Source organism: Coregonus clupeaformis, unplaced genomic scaffold (genome assembly GCF_020615455.1).
Source record: "Coregonus clupeaformis isolate EN_2021a unplaced genomic scaffold, ASM2061545v1 scaf1703, whole genome shotgun sequence".
Classification (NCBI taxonomy): domain Eukaryota; kingdom Metazoa; phylum Chordata; class Actinopteri; order Salmoniformes; family Salmonidae; genus Coregonus; species Coregonus clupeaformis.
Genome location: NW_025535157.1, coordinates 66,057 through 85,426, shown reverse-complemented (window position 1 = coordinate 85,426; position 19,370 = coordinate 66,057).

Here is a 19,370-nt window from a genome sequence, read left to right as displayed (position 1 = left end):
AATTTATTTGCAAATTATGGTGGAAAATAAGTATTTGGTCAATAACAAAAGTTTCTCAATACTTTGTTATATACCCTTTGTTGGCAATGACACAGGTCAAAAGTTTTCTGTAACTCTTCACAAGGTTTTCACACACTGTTGCTGGTATTTTGGCCCAGTCCTCCATGCAGATCTCCTCTAGAGCAGTGATGTTTTGGGGCTGTCGCTGGGCAACACAGACTTTCAACTCCCTCCAAAGATTTTCTATGGGGTTGAGATCTGGAGACTGGCTAGGCCACTCCAGGACCTTGAAATGCTTCTTACGAAGCCACTCCTTCGTTGCCCGGGCGGTGTGTTTGGGATCATTGTCATGCTGAAAGACCCAGCCACGTTTCATCTTCAATGCCCTTGCTGATGGAAGGAGGTTTTCACTCAAAAGCTCATGATACATGGCCCCATTCATTCTTTCCTTTACACTGATCAGTCAACCTGGTCCCTTTGCAGAAAAACAGCCCCAAAGCATGATGTTTCCACCCCCATGCTTCACAGTAGGTATGGTGTTCTTTGGATGCAACTCAGCATTCTTTGTCCTCCAAACACGACGAGTTGAGTTTTTACCAAAAAGTTATATTTTGGTTTCATCTGACCATATGACATTCTCCCAATCCTCTTCTGGATCATCCAAATGCACTCTAGCAAACTTCAGACGGGCCTGGACATGTACTGGCTTAAGCAGGGGGACACGTCTGTCACTGCAGGATTTGAGTCCCTGGCGGCGTAGTGTGTTACTGATGGTAGACTTTGTTACTTTGGTCCCAGCTCTCTGCAGGTCATTCACTAGGTCCCCCCGTGTGGTTCTGGGATTTTTGCTCACCGTTCTTGTGATCATTTTGACCCCACGGGGTGAGATCTTGCGTGGAGCCCCAGATCGAGGGAGATTATCAGTGGTCTTGTATGTCTTCCATTTCCTAATAATTGCTCCCACAGTTGATTTCTTCAAACCAAGCTGCTTACCTATTGCAGATTCAGTCTTCCCAGTCTGGTGCAGGTCTACAATTTTGTTTCTGGTGTCCTTTGACAGCTCTTTGGTCTTGGCCATAGTGGAGTTTGGAATGTGACTGTTTGAGGTTGTGGACAGGTGTCTTTTATACTGATAACAAGTTCAAACAGGTGCCATTAATATAGGTAACGAGTGGAGGACAGAGGAGCCTCTTAAAGAAGAAGTTACAGGTCTGTGAGAGCCAGAAATCTTGCTTGTTTGTAGGTGACCAAATACTTATTTTCCAACATAATTTGTAAATAAATTCATTAAAAATCCTACAATGTGATTTTCTGAAATATTTTTTCTCAATTTGTCTGTCATAGTTGACGTGCACCTATGATGAAAATTACAGGCCTCTCTCCTCTTTTTAAGTGGGAGAACTTGCACAATTGGTGGCTGACTAAATACTTTTTTCCCCCACTGTATATAAAAATGTTTGTACACCAAAAAATTACATTAGCTATGCAGCTGTAATTAAATAAAAACCACATTGAATTAATATTATTATTATTATTATTATTAACTTATTAACATCCCCTCTTGACCTGGCCTAGTTGAACTGTCCTTGTGTGCAACTTGGTGCATAATCTAGGGGAACAACATCACACTACTACATTCACCCCTACTGTTTTACACTATATTATAAACACAAAACAAAACACATTACCTCGAAGGTAACAAAGCAAAGAAAGAAAAAAAACATTCCACACCCACAGGGCGACAGAGTAACCCAGTGTAGTCCCTTAATTCTAGACCCACAAATGGTCGATCAGCTGGAAAGCTATCCCGTGAAGGATTAGGAAAAATAAGAGGTAGCTAATCCCTTATTCAACCCTATACAAAAAATGCCAAATACATTTTATGCTGATGAACTACACACAAAGTTATTTTCTTTTTTTTTTTTTTATATTTATTTTTTTTATTTATTTATTTTTTTTTTTTATGGGGGAATGGATCAGCTTAATATTGCAGATAGATTGTATCTTCTATCAATGTAATTGTCTGCATCACTTCCAATCCCCCATGTTTTTTTTTTTTTTTTTTTTTTTATTATATATATATTTTTTTATATATATACTCCCCTTTATTACTTTTCAACCCCACCATCCTTTCCCTACTTGGAGTAAATTAGTGAACAACAATTCCCAGGCCTCTACTTCCGGTCTATACTTACTATCTACACCTTATGGACACAGTTAATTTTACAATAATTCTATTATATATATACATATATATATACATATACATACATACATACATACATACATACATATCATTATTATTATTATTATTATTATTTATTTATTTTTTGCTCCTGAACTACTTCTACTCTCAACCTCTCCGATCGTTTTCATGATGTCCATCCGGTTTGCTTCTATATGCCATATCTTTCTAACTGTGCTCTTTCCCAAAAGCTCCCAACATACAGCCTATATACTTATTATGGACACAGTATGCTTTACATTATTAGCTATCTTTGTTATTATTTGTTGTTATTTGTTATTAGTCCCATCCTTCAACTCTATTCAATACCTCCCATCTATCTCTTAACACCATCCATATCGGATTTCTATTTGCCATATATATTTCAACCGTACTGTGATGTTTTACAAAATTTCTGAACCTTTCTATTCTCATTGCTTCTACAGATTGAGAGTTAAAAATAAACAGCTTTGCTAAAAGTATTATTATATTATTGATTGATTGACTATGGCTTTTCAGATCACCCAGTAATGCTATCTGCAAGGTTAGTTCCAGGTAAATATTGCAATCCTTTAGCCATTCCTGGACCAGTGTCCAAAAACAAGCTACAAATGGACAGAACCAAAACAAATGGTCCAATGATTCCGTCTCTTCACAGCAAAATCTGCAGAGCTGGGAAGATTGTATCCCCCATATAAATAACATTCTATTGGTAGCAAGGATTTTATATAATAATTTAAATTGAAAGATTCTAATTTTTGAATCCGGTGTCGTTTTGCGTGTCAGTTCATAAACACTATGCCATGGGATCGGTACATCAAAGATCTCTTCCCAACTATTTTGCAATCTATATGGGACGGCTGTCAATCCTTTGGTCCTTAAGTGAAACTGATATATTTTTTTATTTATCACAGTTTTCCTTAACCAATTATGTTCTTTAATGCAAGGCCGACAGACAAGTTCCTTACTTTCTCCCCCCTTCCACTTTCCTCTTCCATTTTTGCGGTAAAGCTGCCATTATTTGGTTGTAATTTTGGGTAGAGCAGACATTTCCATATGTTTTTGTTAGCTGCATGTGCGTCATAACTCCACCAGTCCTACCGATGATATCATTTACAAAGATTATACCTTTTTTAAACATTCTGTCAAAAAAAAAAAGGTTTTTTGTCAATTAGTATATTTGAATTTAACCACAATATTTGTTGCATTATTTGTTCTGTCGTTTCTGGAGGATTAAATTGAAATTGCAACCAACTTTCTATGGCTTGTTTTAGAAATAGTGACATTTGGGAGATTATTTCCTTTTCAAATAACTGAAAGTGTGAGGTTGTAATCTGAATAAAGGGAAAAAGGCCTTTCTTGAACATTGGGTGAGACAATCTTACTAATTTGCTTGAGAACCAGTTCGGATTTAAGTATAACTTTTGTAAGACTGAAGCTTTTAGTGATAGGTCTAATGCTTTAATATTTAATAATTTCTGTCCTCCGAATTCATATTCATTATATAAATATGCTCTTTTAATTTTGTCTGGCTTGCCGTTCCAAATAAAATTGAATATTTTTTTTCTCATATAATTTAAAAAACTGTTCGCTAGGCGTAGGCAAGACCATAAGCAAATAGGTAAACTGTGATAATACTAATGAGTTAATCAGGGTGATTTTTCCACAAATTGACAGGTATTTTCCTTTCCATGGTAGTAAGATCTTATCTATTTTTGCTAATTTTCTATTAAAATTTATTGAAGTGAGATCATTTATTTCCTTTGGGATATGTATTCCGAGTATATCCACATCACCATCAGACCATTTTATTGGTAAACTACATGGTAATGTAAAAATTGTATTTTTAGTGATCCAATACGTAATATAGTACATTTGTCATAATTTGGTTGTAATCCAGAGAGGTTAGAAAATGTATCTAGATCCTCTATGAGGCTGTGGAGGGATTCTAGTTGTGGATTTTAAAAAAAACATGAATCATCAGCGTACAATGACACCTTTGTTTTTAAGGTCTTTATTTCTAATCCTCTGATATTATTATTAGATCTGATTTTAATCGCTAACATCTCGATGGCCACAATAAATAGATATGCCGATAGTGGACAACCTTGTTTCACTCCTCTTGACAGTTTAAAACTTTCAGAGAAATAGCCATTATTTACTATTTTACACCTAGGGTTACTATACATGATTTTGACCCATTTTATAAGAGATTCTCCAAAATTGAAATGCTCCAGGCATTTATATATAAACCCCAGTCGAACTTTATCAAATGCCTTTTCAAAGTCTGCTATGAATAGCAGGCCTGGTTTCCCATATTTTCCATAGTGTTCTAATGTTTCCAATACTTGCCTTATATTATCTCCAATGTATCTTCCATGTAAAAAACCTGTCTGATTAGAATGAATAATATCCGGCAATACCTTTTTAATTCTATGCGCTATACATTTTGCTAGGATTTTTGCATCACAACACTGAAGTGTAAGGGGCCTCCAATTTTGTAAATGGACTGGATCTTTATATTTTCCACTTGTATACTGTTTCAGTAATAATGAGATCAGTCCTTCTTCTTGAGTGTCAGATAATCTACCATTTACATAGGAGTGGTTAAAACATGCTAATAACGGTCCTCTTAGTATATCAAAAAAGGTTTGGTATACCTCGACTGGTATGCCATCCAACCCTGGAGTTTTCCCAGACTTAAAGTCTTTAATTGCATCCAGAAGTTCCTCCTCTGTAATTTCACCTTCACATGAGTCTTTCTGTGTGGCTGTTAATTTGACATTATCAATAGAAAAAAAATCTCTACAATTAGCTTCAGTTAGAGGAGATGGAGGCGACTGAAAAGAAAACATATGCTTAAAGTACTTTGTTTCTTCCTTCAAAATGTCATTTGGTGAATCATGGGTGACTCCGTCAATTGTAACCAGTTTCATTAAGTTCTTTTTGGTAGCATTCCTATGTTGAAGATTAAAAAAGAATTTTGTGAATTTTTCCCCATATTCCATCCAGTTTGCTTTATTTTTATAATATGTTACACTTGATCTTTCTTGAATAAGTTTCTCCATTTCTTTTTGTTTTTCCTCTAATTTATTCTGAGCCTCTATGTTACAGTTTTTATTGCCATCTATCTGTTCTGTTAGACTTTCTATTTCCTTTCTTAGTATAAACTCTTTTGACCTAAATTGCTTTTGTTTTCGAGATGAGTACTGAATTGCATGGCCTCTAAAGGCACATTTAAAGGTGTCCCATACAATAAGGGGATTCGCTGTACCTATGTTATGTTGGAAAAAATCAGTTATAAATTCCTTTGTTCTAATTATAAATAAATTATCATCCAATAGGCTTTGATTAAATTTCCAATATCCTCGCCCACGTGGAAATTCAGTAAGAGTAATATATATGCCTATTACATGATGGTCTGACCGCATTCTGTCCCCTATCAACACTTTTTTTACTTTTGGTGCCAACGAGAATGAGATAAGAAAGAAGTCAAGACGACTAGCTTGATTCAGTCTCCGCCATGTATATCTCACTAGATCAGTATATTTAAGCCTCCATATATCTACTAGTTCTAATGTATCCATGACATTCACAATTTCCTTAAGAGCATGTGGGTGATTGTTTGTGGTGTGATTTCCTTTACGGTCCATTGAGCTATTTAAAACAGTATTATAATCCCCCACCATAATAATATTGTCTTGAGTTGCTTGCAGGCTTGATAATTTATTATATATATTGTCAAAGAATTGTGGATCATCATTATTTGGTCCGTAAAGGTTAATGAGCCATATCTGTTTATGGTCCAATAACATATTTAAAATAATCCATCTACCTTGTGTATCTATTTGTACAATTTGCACATTTGGATCGAAATTACTATTAATTAATATCATCACCCCTTTTGAATTTCTTTGCCCATGGGAGAAGTATATTTCCCCCCCATTCTTTTTCCACGCTACTTCATCTCGAATTGTTGAATGAGTTTCCTGTATACAATAGATATTATATTCCTTCTCTTTGAGCCATGTAAATATTGTTCTTCTTTTGTTATTATCAGCTAAGCCATTACAATTATAACTGGCTATACTTATTTCACCATACACCATAATGAGATACAAGTTTCAAGTCTATTTATCATTATATATGTTTGTAAATTTACCAATAAAAAATAGCGTAATGATTGAGTGTCCATATAGCTGTACCGTGATATTTGCATTGCTACGGAGTAGCCCTTCAATTGTTCTCCACTAATTCCCCCGCTAAAGCCCCTTCCCATCCCAAGTTGAGCCGTCATCGCCGTGATCAGCATCCCACCCACGTCCCTCCGTATCCCTAAGGCCCCGAGAGGCCAGGACCCATCCATCGAAAACAGCACATAGTGCCACCCACAAAACAAAAGCAGGTCAACCGCCAAAAGCATTTCCAATGCTTTCACCTCTATATATATATATATCTATTTATTTATTTTTTAATTATGCATATCCTATTTTTCATCATTATCAATTAATATGCGTAATAATGTCGGCAGTTCACGCGTAGGGATTCTAACATATAACCCGGATTGCCATTGTATTACATTTAATTCATTGACAAGTAATTATTATCCCAGCAAATAATTCCCGCGGTCCATCCCATACCCTCCCCCCAACATCCCCACCCCCCACAACAGACGTCAGACAAGCACACACGCACATACTCACATACTCCAACACACTCAACCCCTCCCTCCACAGTCCACCATAAAAACAGATACTCAACAGCTGTTATATCCCAGAGCCCAACTCGAGAAATAACTTGATCTACGAGTGCAGATACAGTTAAAGCTGACTGAGAAAGCATGCAGATTGAGTAGAAATTGATAGCAATGTGAGATTTGATTAATCTACTTAATCTATGTCCAGTCCTAGGTGATGGAGATCAGATCACCCTCTTCACCTGAGACACAAACACTCTGATCCCCTGTTTTAACCATTTTCCCAAGCATCTCCATGCGATCAGACCTTTGATTATTTTGTGCCACCTGGGCTACAATGATAAACCCCCTCTCTGATTGTCCGAGTGTGACCCCCTCCCCATGGGTTACTGCAGCCAGTGTTGCCAGCACTGCCACTACCTGGGTGGGCGTACCCCACCGGAATCCCCACCGGCTAGGTAAAAGGTCGTCAAGGTTCTCATTAGCAGCTTTGAGAATTTCCTTGTTTATTATGCTCTCCCATCAGGGGGCTCTGGCTTTGTATGACCAACCCTGCCAGGCAGGCTCAGAATCTTGAGGGGGCGGTGCTGCTCAAGTAGGTCTCTGACCGTATTTATTTCTCTGTTTAGGCTGCATATTCACAGCAGGTCCAAAAAAGAGATGGGAACTTCTCTTTGGTGTATAGGTCGCTCAGGTGGGTGTCAAGGTTATAGGGTTAGGGATCTTTCCATCATGATAGGACAATGGAAAATTAGATTAGATGTATACTATATTTAAAAATGTATATCCCTCATCCACACAAAATTGACAGCTCTCTCTCTGTACCCCTGCTCCCAGACCCCCGGTCGGCTCCGGGATATGCAACCATATCCCGGAGCCGACCGGGGGTCGCACAAAGTTACATGAATTGTCAAAAATATTAGACAAACCCACAAATCACTCTAAGACCCACTTAGATTACCACATACACACAACAAAGAAAAGGTAGGCAATATCCTACCGTCACTGAGAAACCAAGAATTGTTTCATTTCCTGTGTAGACATAGTTTGGATTAGCCTATTCACTGGATTAATAAATCTACCTAGTCTAGTCCGAACACCCTCACCCAAAAACCTAGCAGGAATTTCACGGACAGCACCAACCGTGCTCAAAGGTCTAACCTCAGGTTGGGGAGTACTACAGATCAGCATATCCGGAGCCAGCACACTTTCAATTTCCGACTCAACACTAGTAGTGTCAGACGACTGATCAGAATCCTGGTAGATTGTCACAGACCAGACTGACAAAGCATCTTCAACCAAGTTAACAACATCAGGCACAGCACCATCCCAGCTGAGTGGAGTTTCACTATCAGAATTCTTGTAGGCTTTGGGGATCTCAGCCCCGAAACCTGAAGGATCTGGAGAAGGTCTGTATGGAGGAGCGGGCCAAAATCCCTGCTGCAGTGTGTGCAAACCTGGTCAAGACCTACAGGAAACGTATGATCTCTGTAATTGCAAACAAAGGTTTCTGTACCAAATAATAAGTTCTGCTTTTCTGATGTATCAAATACTTATGTCATGCAATAAAATGCAAATTAATTACTTAAAAATCATACAATGTGATTTTCTGGATTTTTGTTTTACATTCCGTCTCTCACAGTTGAAGTGTAAGTATGATAAAAATTACAGACCTCTACATGCTTTGTAAGTAGGAAAACCTGCAAAATCAGCAGTGTATCAAATACTTGTTCTCCCCACTGTATGTACTGGATATCATTTTTATTTTACATTTTTAGTCATTTAGCAGACGCTCTTATCCAGAGCGACTTACAGTTAGTGAGTGCATACATCATTTTTATTTTTCATACTGGCCCCCCGTGGGAATCGAACCCACAACCCTGGCGTTGCAAACGCCATGCTCTACCAACTGAGCAACATCCCTGCCGGCCATTCCCTCCCCTACCCTGGACAACGCTGGGCCAATTGTGCGGCGCCCCCATGGGTCTCCCGGTCACAGCCGGCTACGACAGAGCCTGGATTCGAACCAGAATCTCTAGTGGCACAGCTAGCACTGCGATGCAGTGCCTTAGACCACTGCGCCACTCAAAGGGTGCCAGCTTTGCAACCCATCTCTGCTCGCATGCATCGTCTCGGCTTTGTAAGAATATATTTGAGTGGATCGTTGTCGGTCCACACAGTAAACTTATGCCCTCGCAGCCAATGGCTGAATTTATCATGAATGGCCCATTTCATGGCTAGAAATTCCAGCCGGTGAGCAGGATACTTGGATTGTGCATGATTAAGAGATTTACTAGCAAAAGCTATCGGCCTGGCTATGTCCTTCCCATCTTGCACTTGTGATAGTACAGCTCCCAAACCACTAGTAGATGCATCCACGGAAAGTAGAAATGGCTGAGAAAAATCTGGATGAACCAGCAGTGCCTGGTCAACTAGTGCTGATTTCAAAGCTTCAAAAGCGAGTCGACATTCGGCAGTCCAGTCTGCAGCAGTGAGCCTGCGAGGGGACCAGGCCTCTTCCTACCCTTGCCTCTCCTAGGCTTCTTCTGACCTGTAGTTAGCTGAAACAATGGCCTAGCAACCATGGAACAATTCTCAATGTAGTGCTAATAGTATACTACCATACCAAGGAAAGAACCTATTTTGATAGGACACGGTGTGACACCATCAGCTTCACTCTCAGCTTCACTCTCAGTCACATTCAAAATGGTTTGAACTTTAGCAGGGTCAGTGGCTACACCCTCCTGAGAAATGATGTGGCCCAAAAACTTTACAGACCTCCTCAGAAACTTGCACTTAGACGGAGACAGTTTAAGGTTGTGCGCCTGCAACCGCTGAAAAACCATCTCAAGTCTCTGCAGACTCTCTTCCTCCGTCTTAGCAAAAACCATCAGATCATCCAAGTAACAAAGGAGACTTAGAACGTTTTGGTCACCAAAGATGGTCAGCATCATTCTCATAAAAGTAGCCGGGCTGTTGCAGAGGCCCTGAGGTAACCGATTGTACTCGTGCAGACCTAAAGGGGAGGAAAAGGCAGTGTATGTCTTGTCCTCTTCATGCAGTGGCACGTTGTAATACCCTGACGTCAAATCCATTGTGCTGAAGAAGGCATTACCTCCCAGCGGCCAGTACATCAGCCTGATGAGGCAGGGGATGAGCATCCTTTACTGTGCGGGCATTTAACCACCTGAAGTCAGTACATAGGCGCAAGTCCCCATTCTTTTTCCATACCAGCACCAATGGTGAGGCATACTCGCTGCTGGATTTTCTGACGATTTCCTTTTCCTCCATATCATCCAGTGTTTCCCTGAGTTTTTGGTAATGAGCTGGAGACAGCCTACGATAAGGTCATCGAAATGGGCGGTCATCAGTCAGCCGTATGCGAAGGCAGAACTCCTTTGCCTCGCCACAATCTAGGCTATGTCTAGAGAACACTGTGTCATACTTCCCAATTAAGTTGACAAGTTTATCTTTCCAGAACTGTGAAACTGGACACTCCTCAACAGACAGGCCTTGAAGTCCAAGATTCCTCAGTGTACTGTTGCCATTATCTACACTGCCACCAACTGAACTCTTAGCTGTCAGACTGCCATGTGATCTGTCACATTGAGCCTTTGCCACATTCTGATGAGCTGCTTGCTGCTTGACATCATTAAAATACTCCAATGCAATGCAAGGGTACACATCCGCCACTTTAGCATTTCGTCTCAGGGTAACTGGCGATGTTGTTGGATTCACAATCTTCACAGGGAGCCATCCATCCCCCCACAGAGGCGTAACTACTCTCCCCACTAGTATGTGTCGATTCACACAACGAGACGTGCTGGGCTCGACAACAACAGTACTGCCCACAGAGAGTTTTGTCTTTGGCGGTAGGCGGCCCCACACCAGATGCTCACTCATAGGTTGGAGCGTTACTGCTCTCTTCAACTTAATGGTGCCCACTTTATCTGGGATGGAGTCTCCTCTCCATCTCTCCAGATTTGACATCACACTGGCTAGAGGAACCTGGTGTACCCGCCACCCGCCAGTAGCTGTCATTTGATTTGAACTGTCTAATCAGAGACTTCAACACATTAGTTCCCACAATGAGTTCATCAACCTGCCCATCAACAATAAGCACTGGGACTACATAACAGAAGCCATAAAGTTGAATTTTTAAGTCACACATGCCCACTGGGCTAGTTTGTTCCCACCACAACCCACCAGGATGATGTCTGAAGGAGCTAGAAAGTTCCCCTCTACCACTCCTGCCTCCCTCAACCGAGGTACAATATCTGCGCGCAGAGTAGTAGCCATGGACCCACTATCTAACATCCCCTTCAGCTCAACTTTATCCTGTACTAGCACAGTGGTGTAAAACAAACTGTCATTCTGATTGTGTTCTGAAAAATGACTGTGTTGTTCTTGGGTACTGACTCACAAAAGTAAGAATAAACAGATTGGATATCATCATCAGTGGAGGAAAAATAAGAATTCCCCACATTGCCCTCATTTAGCAGACGCTCTTATCCAGAGCGACTTACAGTTAGTGCATACGTTATTAATTTTTCATACCCCCGTGGGAATCGAACCCACAACCCTGGCGTTGCAAACACCATGCTCTACGAACTGAGCCGGCCATTCCCTCCACTACCCTAGGCGACGCTGGTCCAATTGTGCGCCGCCCCATGGGTCTCCCGGTCGCGGCCGGCTACGACAGAGCCTGGATTCGAACCAGGATCTCTAGTGGCACAGCTAGCACTGCGATGTAGTGCCTTAGACCACTGCGCCACTCACAGACTGAGTATTGCTGACCAGAGCCTTCTCTAACAAAGTCAAAACTTTCTTTAATGTCCCACCCTCAGATACAGATGGTGCCTGGTCTGGTTCACGGCCACATTGAGAAAAAGATGACACATTAGGTCTTTTCACAGGACCCACTCCCTCCTGAGGGCAGTCAAAAACAGCAGCAACCTGCTGTGAAAGTTGTGTTCTACATGCTTTACGTTCCCTTAACAGTTCATCCAACCGATCCTGTACCTCACTGGCTGTCCAGTCACGAATGGGTTTGCTCTTGAACACTTGGGCCAACTCTTTATCAGGACAGTTGCGTACAAACATGACTGCCAACTCTGAGCACTGATTGGGTAAGGTCCTGCCCTCACTCACAAGGTACTGTTCGGCTGCCTCTGCAGCTTTGTTAAGCCTAATCCAGAAATCTATTGGACCCTCATTAGCATATGGTTTGATTGAATAGAAATCAGCTAATGGCATACCTGAGCAGACAGTATCCCCAAAGTGTTGCTTGAAAACACTGAACACCGCCTTAACATCTGTGACAACAAGGTTGTTACGCTTCCAGACTTTGGTCACATCCCGTGCCCTCCCCATGAGCCTAGACATCACCTCCCCAACATTCCCAGACCCAGTGTAACCCCTCTTCTCTAGGTAGACTTCCATTAACTCCTCCCACTCCAGGACAGAGTACTTATCTGAGCCATCACCCCTAAAAAGAGGTGGAGCACTAACATCTGACTTCACAACCAGATTCAGCTTGGACGCATCAATAAAGGTTGACCCACACTGCTCAGGCAGGGGAAACTGCTGGGGTTGGTGAGGGGGACGGGCAGGAGAAAGACTTGAAACCCCAGGCTGCAGTAAACTCGCTCTGATAGATTCTCCTATCTCTGAACCAATCTGCTTAATAAGGTCACTAAGCTGACTCGGAGGCGTCCCATTATCACCGAGTACTGTGGATGATGGTACATCAAAAGACAGAGGTGGGATACCCTGGTCAGGTGGAACAAACAGCCTACCCCTCCCAGTGCTTGCAAACTCAGGACTAGCAAACGCTCTACTCCCAGGAGCTGACTGTACAATTGGTGTAAATGGAAGGACACCCCTCCCTCTACCCACACTAAAATCCCCAGCATAACACGTCTTATGGATTTGAGAATCTTCCATGGCTCAACAGAGCACTAAAATACAATGTAATTTAGTGCATTCAAATACCAAAAAAAAAAAATGCAATAAACAAATTCATCCAAAACATACAAATAAGCACGAATACCTGTATCTAATGAATATGCTACATTCACTTTCACTGTTTACAGTATATATTCACTTACAGTAAGCCATCAACAAATTCACATGCGCAGGTCGTGCACCTCATCCACATGCACAGCTCCGGCAGTCGGCTTGAGCTGACCAGTCGGCAGGTCACGTAATTAGGACACTGCCACAACTGGAATTCTGATGGTTGGATAATTTTTATTCGACCTGCACACGAAGAGACAACACACAATATGTTAGCTCTTGGTGCAGCCACAGCTCTCGGGCACCTTGCTAGTTGAAGGTCAGGCAAAGAGAACAGGTGCTGCACGCACACATTCAGTGCCTAACAACACACTATACAATACAAGTAAAATGATATACAACATAATTCTGACAAAATAAATGACATACCTGTACACGAAGAGACAACACACAATAGCTTAGCCCTTGGTGCAGCCACAGCTCTCGGGCACCTGCGTGAGCACATAGAAACTCACTGTCTAATCAGAGACTTCAACACATTAGTTCCCACAATGAGTTCATCAACCTGCCCATCAACAATAAGCACTGGGACTACATAACAGAAGCCATGAAGTTGAATTTTTAAGTCACACATGCCCACTGGGCTAGTTTGTTCCCACCACAACCCACCAGGATGATGTCTGAAGGATCTAGAAAGTTCCCCTCTACCACTCCTGCCTCCCTCAACCGAGGTACAATATCTGCGCGCAGAGTAGTAGCCATGGACCCACTATCTAACATCCCCTTCAGCTCAACTTTATCCTGTACTAGCACAGTGGTGTAAAACAAACTGTCATTCTGAGTAATTCTCATTGTGTTCTGAAAAATGACTGTGTTGTTCTTGGGTACTGACTCACAAAAGTAAGAATAAACAGATTGGATATCATCATCAGTGGAGGAAAAATAAGAATGCCCCACATTGCCCTCCTCAGAACGGAGGCTTTCTAGTTTTCCTGAGACCTGCCAGTCTGTCCACATCCAGGGTTCTGTCGCTGCCCAGCCTCACTACAGTCAAAGCTCATGTGGCCCGGAGAAAAGCACTTGACGCACAGCTGGTGCATCTGACAGTGAGCTTTGGTCCAGTGATTAGTGCTTCCACAGTCAGCGCACTCATGCTGACGTTTGTGGAACTGTTTACGGGGCCCTCTACATTTAACATGTTTAAGTCATTTAGCAGACGCTCTTATCCAGAGCGACTTACAGTTAGTGCATACGTAACTTTTTTTTTTCATACCCCCCGTGGGAATCGAACCCACAACCCTGGCGTTGCAAACACCATGCTCTACGAACTGAGCCGGCCATTCCCTCCACTACCCTAGGCGACGCTGGTCCAATTGTGCGCCGCCGCATGGGTCTCCCGGTCGCGGCCGGCTACGACAGAGCCTGGATTCAAACCAGGATCTCCAGTCCCCCAGGACAGTGTTGTGTTACATGCTTGACAATAGTATTGATGTCCCCCAGGAGAGCAGCAGCAGGTTGCACGTTGTTCCCCATCTCCTCAGCACACAGATCAACCTTGACATTGACCTTGACATAAATAACGTATGTGGAACGTTACTACAACATACCAGCAACGACACGACAGGAAGAGCGCCGTGCGTGACACATGTAACAGCAGCTGGAGGAGTGGCCAAACCTCAAGCTAAACACAACAGAAATAACCAGGCACCCCCACATAATGCTAAGGCTGACACACACACATTCCCTTTTATAAACCGGGTGACTCGAGCCCTGAATGCTGATTGGCTGAAAGCTGTGGTATATCTGACCGTATAACATGGGTCACGTTGAGGGAGGAGGTCAGAGACCTGGCCGTGTGGTGCCAGGATAACAACCTCTCCCTCAACGTGACCAAGACAAAGGAGATGATTGTGGACTACAGGAAAAAAAAAAGAGGACTGAGCACGCCCCCATTCTCATCGACGGGGCTGTAGTGGAACAGGTTGAGAGCTTCAAGTTCCTTGGTGTCCACATCACCAACGAACTATCATGGTCCAAACACACCAAGACAGTCGTGAAGAGGGCACGACAAAGCCTATTCCCCCTCAGGAGATTGAAAAGATTTGGCATGGGTCCTCAGATCCTCAAAAAATTATACAGCTGCACCACCGAGAGCATCCTGACTGGTTGCATCACCGCCTGGTATGGCAACTGCTTGGCCTCCGACCGCAAGGCACTACAGAGGGTAGTGCGTACGGCCCAGTACATCACTGGGGCCAAGTTTCCTGCCATCCAGGACCTCTATACCAGGCGGTGTCAGAGGAAGGCCCTCAAAATTGTCAAAGACTCCAGCCACCCTAGTCATAGACTGTTCTCTCTGCTACCGCACGGCAAGCGGTACCGGAGTGCCAAGTCTAGGTCCAAAAGACTTCTCAACAGCTTCTACCCCCAAGCCTTAAGACTCCTGAACAGCTAATCATGGCTACCCGGACTATTTGCACTGCCCCCCCACCCCATCCTTTTACGCTGCTGCTACTCTGTTAATTATTCATGCATAGTCACTTTAACTCTACCCACATGTACATATTACTTCAACTACCTCAACTAGCCGGTGCCCCCGCACATTGACTCTGCACCGGTACCCCCCTGTATATATAGCCTCCCTACTGTTCTTTTATTTTACTTCTGCTCTTTTTTTCTCAACACTTTTTTTGTTGTTGTTTTAATTTTACTTTTTTGTTAAAAATAAATGCACTGTTGGTTAAGGGCTGTAAGTAAGCATTTCACTGTAATGTCTGCACCTGTTGTATTTCGGCGCATGTGGCCAATAAAATTTGATTTGATTTGATTTGAAATGTATTTTGACTGTTCGAATTACGTTGGTAACCAGTTTATAATAGCAATAAGGCACCTCTGGGGTTTGTGGTATATGGCCAATATACCACTGCTAAGGGCTGTATCGAGGCACTCCGCGTTACATCGTGCTTAAGAACAGCCCCTAGACGTGGTATATTGGCCATAAACCACACCCCCTCGGGCCCTATTGCTTAAATATAGATGTACTGTACAGAACTAAGACAGCCATGACATTATTTGGAGAGACCACAAAGACTTACAAATACTTATAGAGAAGCTATATAATTGATAGATTAAATCCAATAGACTGAGTCAAATACCTTTATACCTGGTTACAATGAACTGTAGTTCACTATGAAATGACCTGTGACTAGGGTTGCAAAATTACAGTTACTTTCCCAAAATTCCCAGAAATCCCTGTTGGAAGATTCCAGAAATCAGAACGGAATAAGCAGAAAATCTGGAATCCGAAAAAAAGAAGGGAAAAAAAGAAACCCTACTGGTGACCTTTGACCTAGCTGGATGACCTTTACTTGGGGGTCAAACCTGGGGGGAAGGCCAAAGTGCAGGATCCAGTTGAGTCTGGCACCAAGTAGGCACCACAACATCAGACTGGAGCAGAGCTCTGCAGTCCCCACCAAGACCATAGAACCAGGAGGATAGGAAGAGAGGAGGAGGAGGAGGAAGAGAGGAGGAGGAGGATAGGAAGAGAGGAGGAGGAGGATAGGAAGAGAGGAGGAGGAGGATAGGAAGAGAGGAGGAGGAGAGCAGGGACAAAAGAAAATGTAATGAAAAGAGGCTAGTTATAGGAGTAGTGTAGTTGTTTGATTGACACCAGTTTACATTGACATGACCTGGCCAGGAGAGACTAGTTACAGATAGGGATTTCAGGAGTTTCCTGGTCCGTTCAAATGGTCAGGGAAATTCTTGGTCCTACTAATACAGTCAATGGTCTGTACATGAATATGATGCCAGCTGAGAGAAGGAGAGGCTGACCTGGAGCGGGCAGCAGCAACACAGTTGGGGTGATTGTCAGGCAGCACCCCTTTACCCATGGGGGTGGGCAGGAAGGGCAGGTCACACCCCTCCACCAGCTCCCTCAGAGCACCCTCTGCTCTTCCATGGGCTGCACCTGCAGAGGGACACAGACAGAGGGCACTGCCACATGGATTTCAACAGACTGGCCTTCACAACTGGGATGCATTCAGCTGAGCAAAACGTTGTGCAACGTTCAGATAGAAATATAGCATGTAGAACGAACGTGCCTCTCGGACAGGTAGAATGAGAAATCATGTCAACAACATTTGTCGACTGAACGTGGCCCAGTTTTCAACTGAACCGTGGTACAGTGCTATATGTGTTACAGTGCGTCTCAGCTGGCTATTGATCTCTCCTGGACAGACGCACGTAACATAACTGGAAGTAGCGTCTGTCAACAGACTGGGATGTGACCATTTTGTTCCGGTACGCTGATTTTTCACCACTAATCATTTGGACAAATCCCGATTTCGCAGGTGCTCGCATCTTTTCAATTTCAGAACGGGAGGGGACATTTGGCCCATAAACTTGCCTGAAACTTGCAGAGAGTTTCCGTTTAGGGGGGTGGAGACTTCGCAAGTGGCGTTAGTATCTTTCTCTTAACATCTCCCCAGACCTTAACCAAGTATCTGACGCAATTATGCAAGATTTTAGTTCTGTTTCCCCCAGATTATCTGGCTATTAAAAAAGCAATGCCTACCTTTGCCAATGATGAGTAAAGGCCGTTTGGCTCCTTTCAGGACCGCCAGTGCTTCTGTGATCGCCATATGGTCAGCCATACTCACAGGAGGAGGTGGACTACAGGGCACCTCTCTGACAAAGGTAATAATAAATAATAGGTCAAACATTAAACATGTTACCTAGCAACTGTATTGCATATGTAAATAAATCATGAAGGTCTATCGAGGCTTATTGCTATTCTCTGATGAGAATATTTTGATATAGTGCTATATTTTCTAAGTAATTTAATTTCTGGTTCACTTCAGACGTTAAAAGGTATAACAAAATAAAATAAAAATGACTACGGTGATGTGAATTCAGAGGTATACATATTCAATATTCAGGTGATACCAAATGATATGAAGAGGACTACACAGAGGGAGTCAGAGTAGACTGTATACCTTCTCTACCACTGAGGAGATCATATCCAGACTGCTAGACCTAGCAGAGAACTTACTGTACAATCTGCATGCCTCCACCTGACAGAGAAAGAGGACCACAAATAACAAATTATTTCCTCTTTCAGCAATTAAACTGCTAGGGCCAGTTTCCCAGACAGAGATTCTCTATTGAGTTTGCTTTTTAGGCCATGACTAGGCTTAATCTGTGTCCCGGGATACCATCCCCTAATGTTCAATAGTCAGAAATGTCATGGTTGAATCGGTACCTGTGGAAACTCTTGAAACGCCCCAGTGGTCTCTTGGTTTTGATCAGAGGAGCCTCCAATAACAATCACAGGCCTACAGAGAGAGAGGTATCACACAATGACATCAACTGACAAGCTGAGATAGTTTGGAGTCCTCAGATCATTTTTTGCAGTGTGCGGATAGCATCCCTTCTTTTGAAAGGCCACTGAACATGAGTAGTAGGGTCTTCTGTTTGTGGAGTTCTAGCATACCAGCAGTTCATGTTAGCGTTGGCCATTCCACCAAGTGAATGGATGAGTCCCGGTCCAGACACAACCAGACATGCACCTGGACTGGAGAGGAACAGACAGACAGAGGGAAAGACAGGAAGACAGGCAGACAGACACACAAAGGGTCAGACAGACAGGCAGACATAATTAGCAATGCAAAAAAGCTATGAAACTGACCCTCACACACTACACGCTCCTGTAGTCTATGTAAGGGTAGTTAATATCACATGATTTGGGGAGAGCTGGTTTAGTAATAAAAAGGTGGCTTAGGGCTTGTTCATTGCGCATTCCCACATACTTGATTCCTGAGGCTTGAGCTGCCATAGCTACTTCAATGACTGGAACACCAACTATTCCAAACATATATTCTACATTCTGTAGAGAGATACATGTAGATACAGTATATTTACATTTTTTAAAACATTTTTAGTCATTTAGCAGACGCTCTTATCCAGAGCGACTTACAGTTAGTGAGTGCATACATTTTCATACTGAATTGTATATGAATTGTTACAATGTAGTTTAGATTTTCTTTGCATTGACACACACATTGGCATGCATCAACAAGGGTGTTAACACAGAGCTGCCAACTCTCACGCTTTCGCCGTGTGACACACGTTTTTGCCTGTTTTCACACACACTCACGCCACACATCCAATTTCTCACGCAAAAAAAATCGGCCGAGACTCGTTTGTTCCTTTTTTCAAACTCCCCGACGGTAGATGGCGCTGATGAGCGCCAATGAACCATATGTGCTGCACCCCGAAGTTAGCGACAGAAGAAGAGATACCATTGCCGCGAAAGTCAACAGGAGAAGAAACGGTCACTACCTCAAGAAGTCTGATAAGAAGCTGAGCTGAGACTAGGTATGTAACAATGAAATGTCGTCCAATTGAATACTCACTCTCTTAAACTTTAAATCT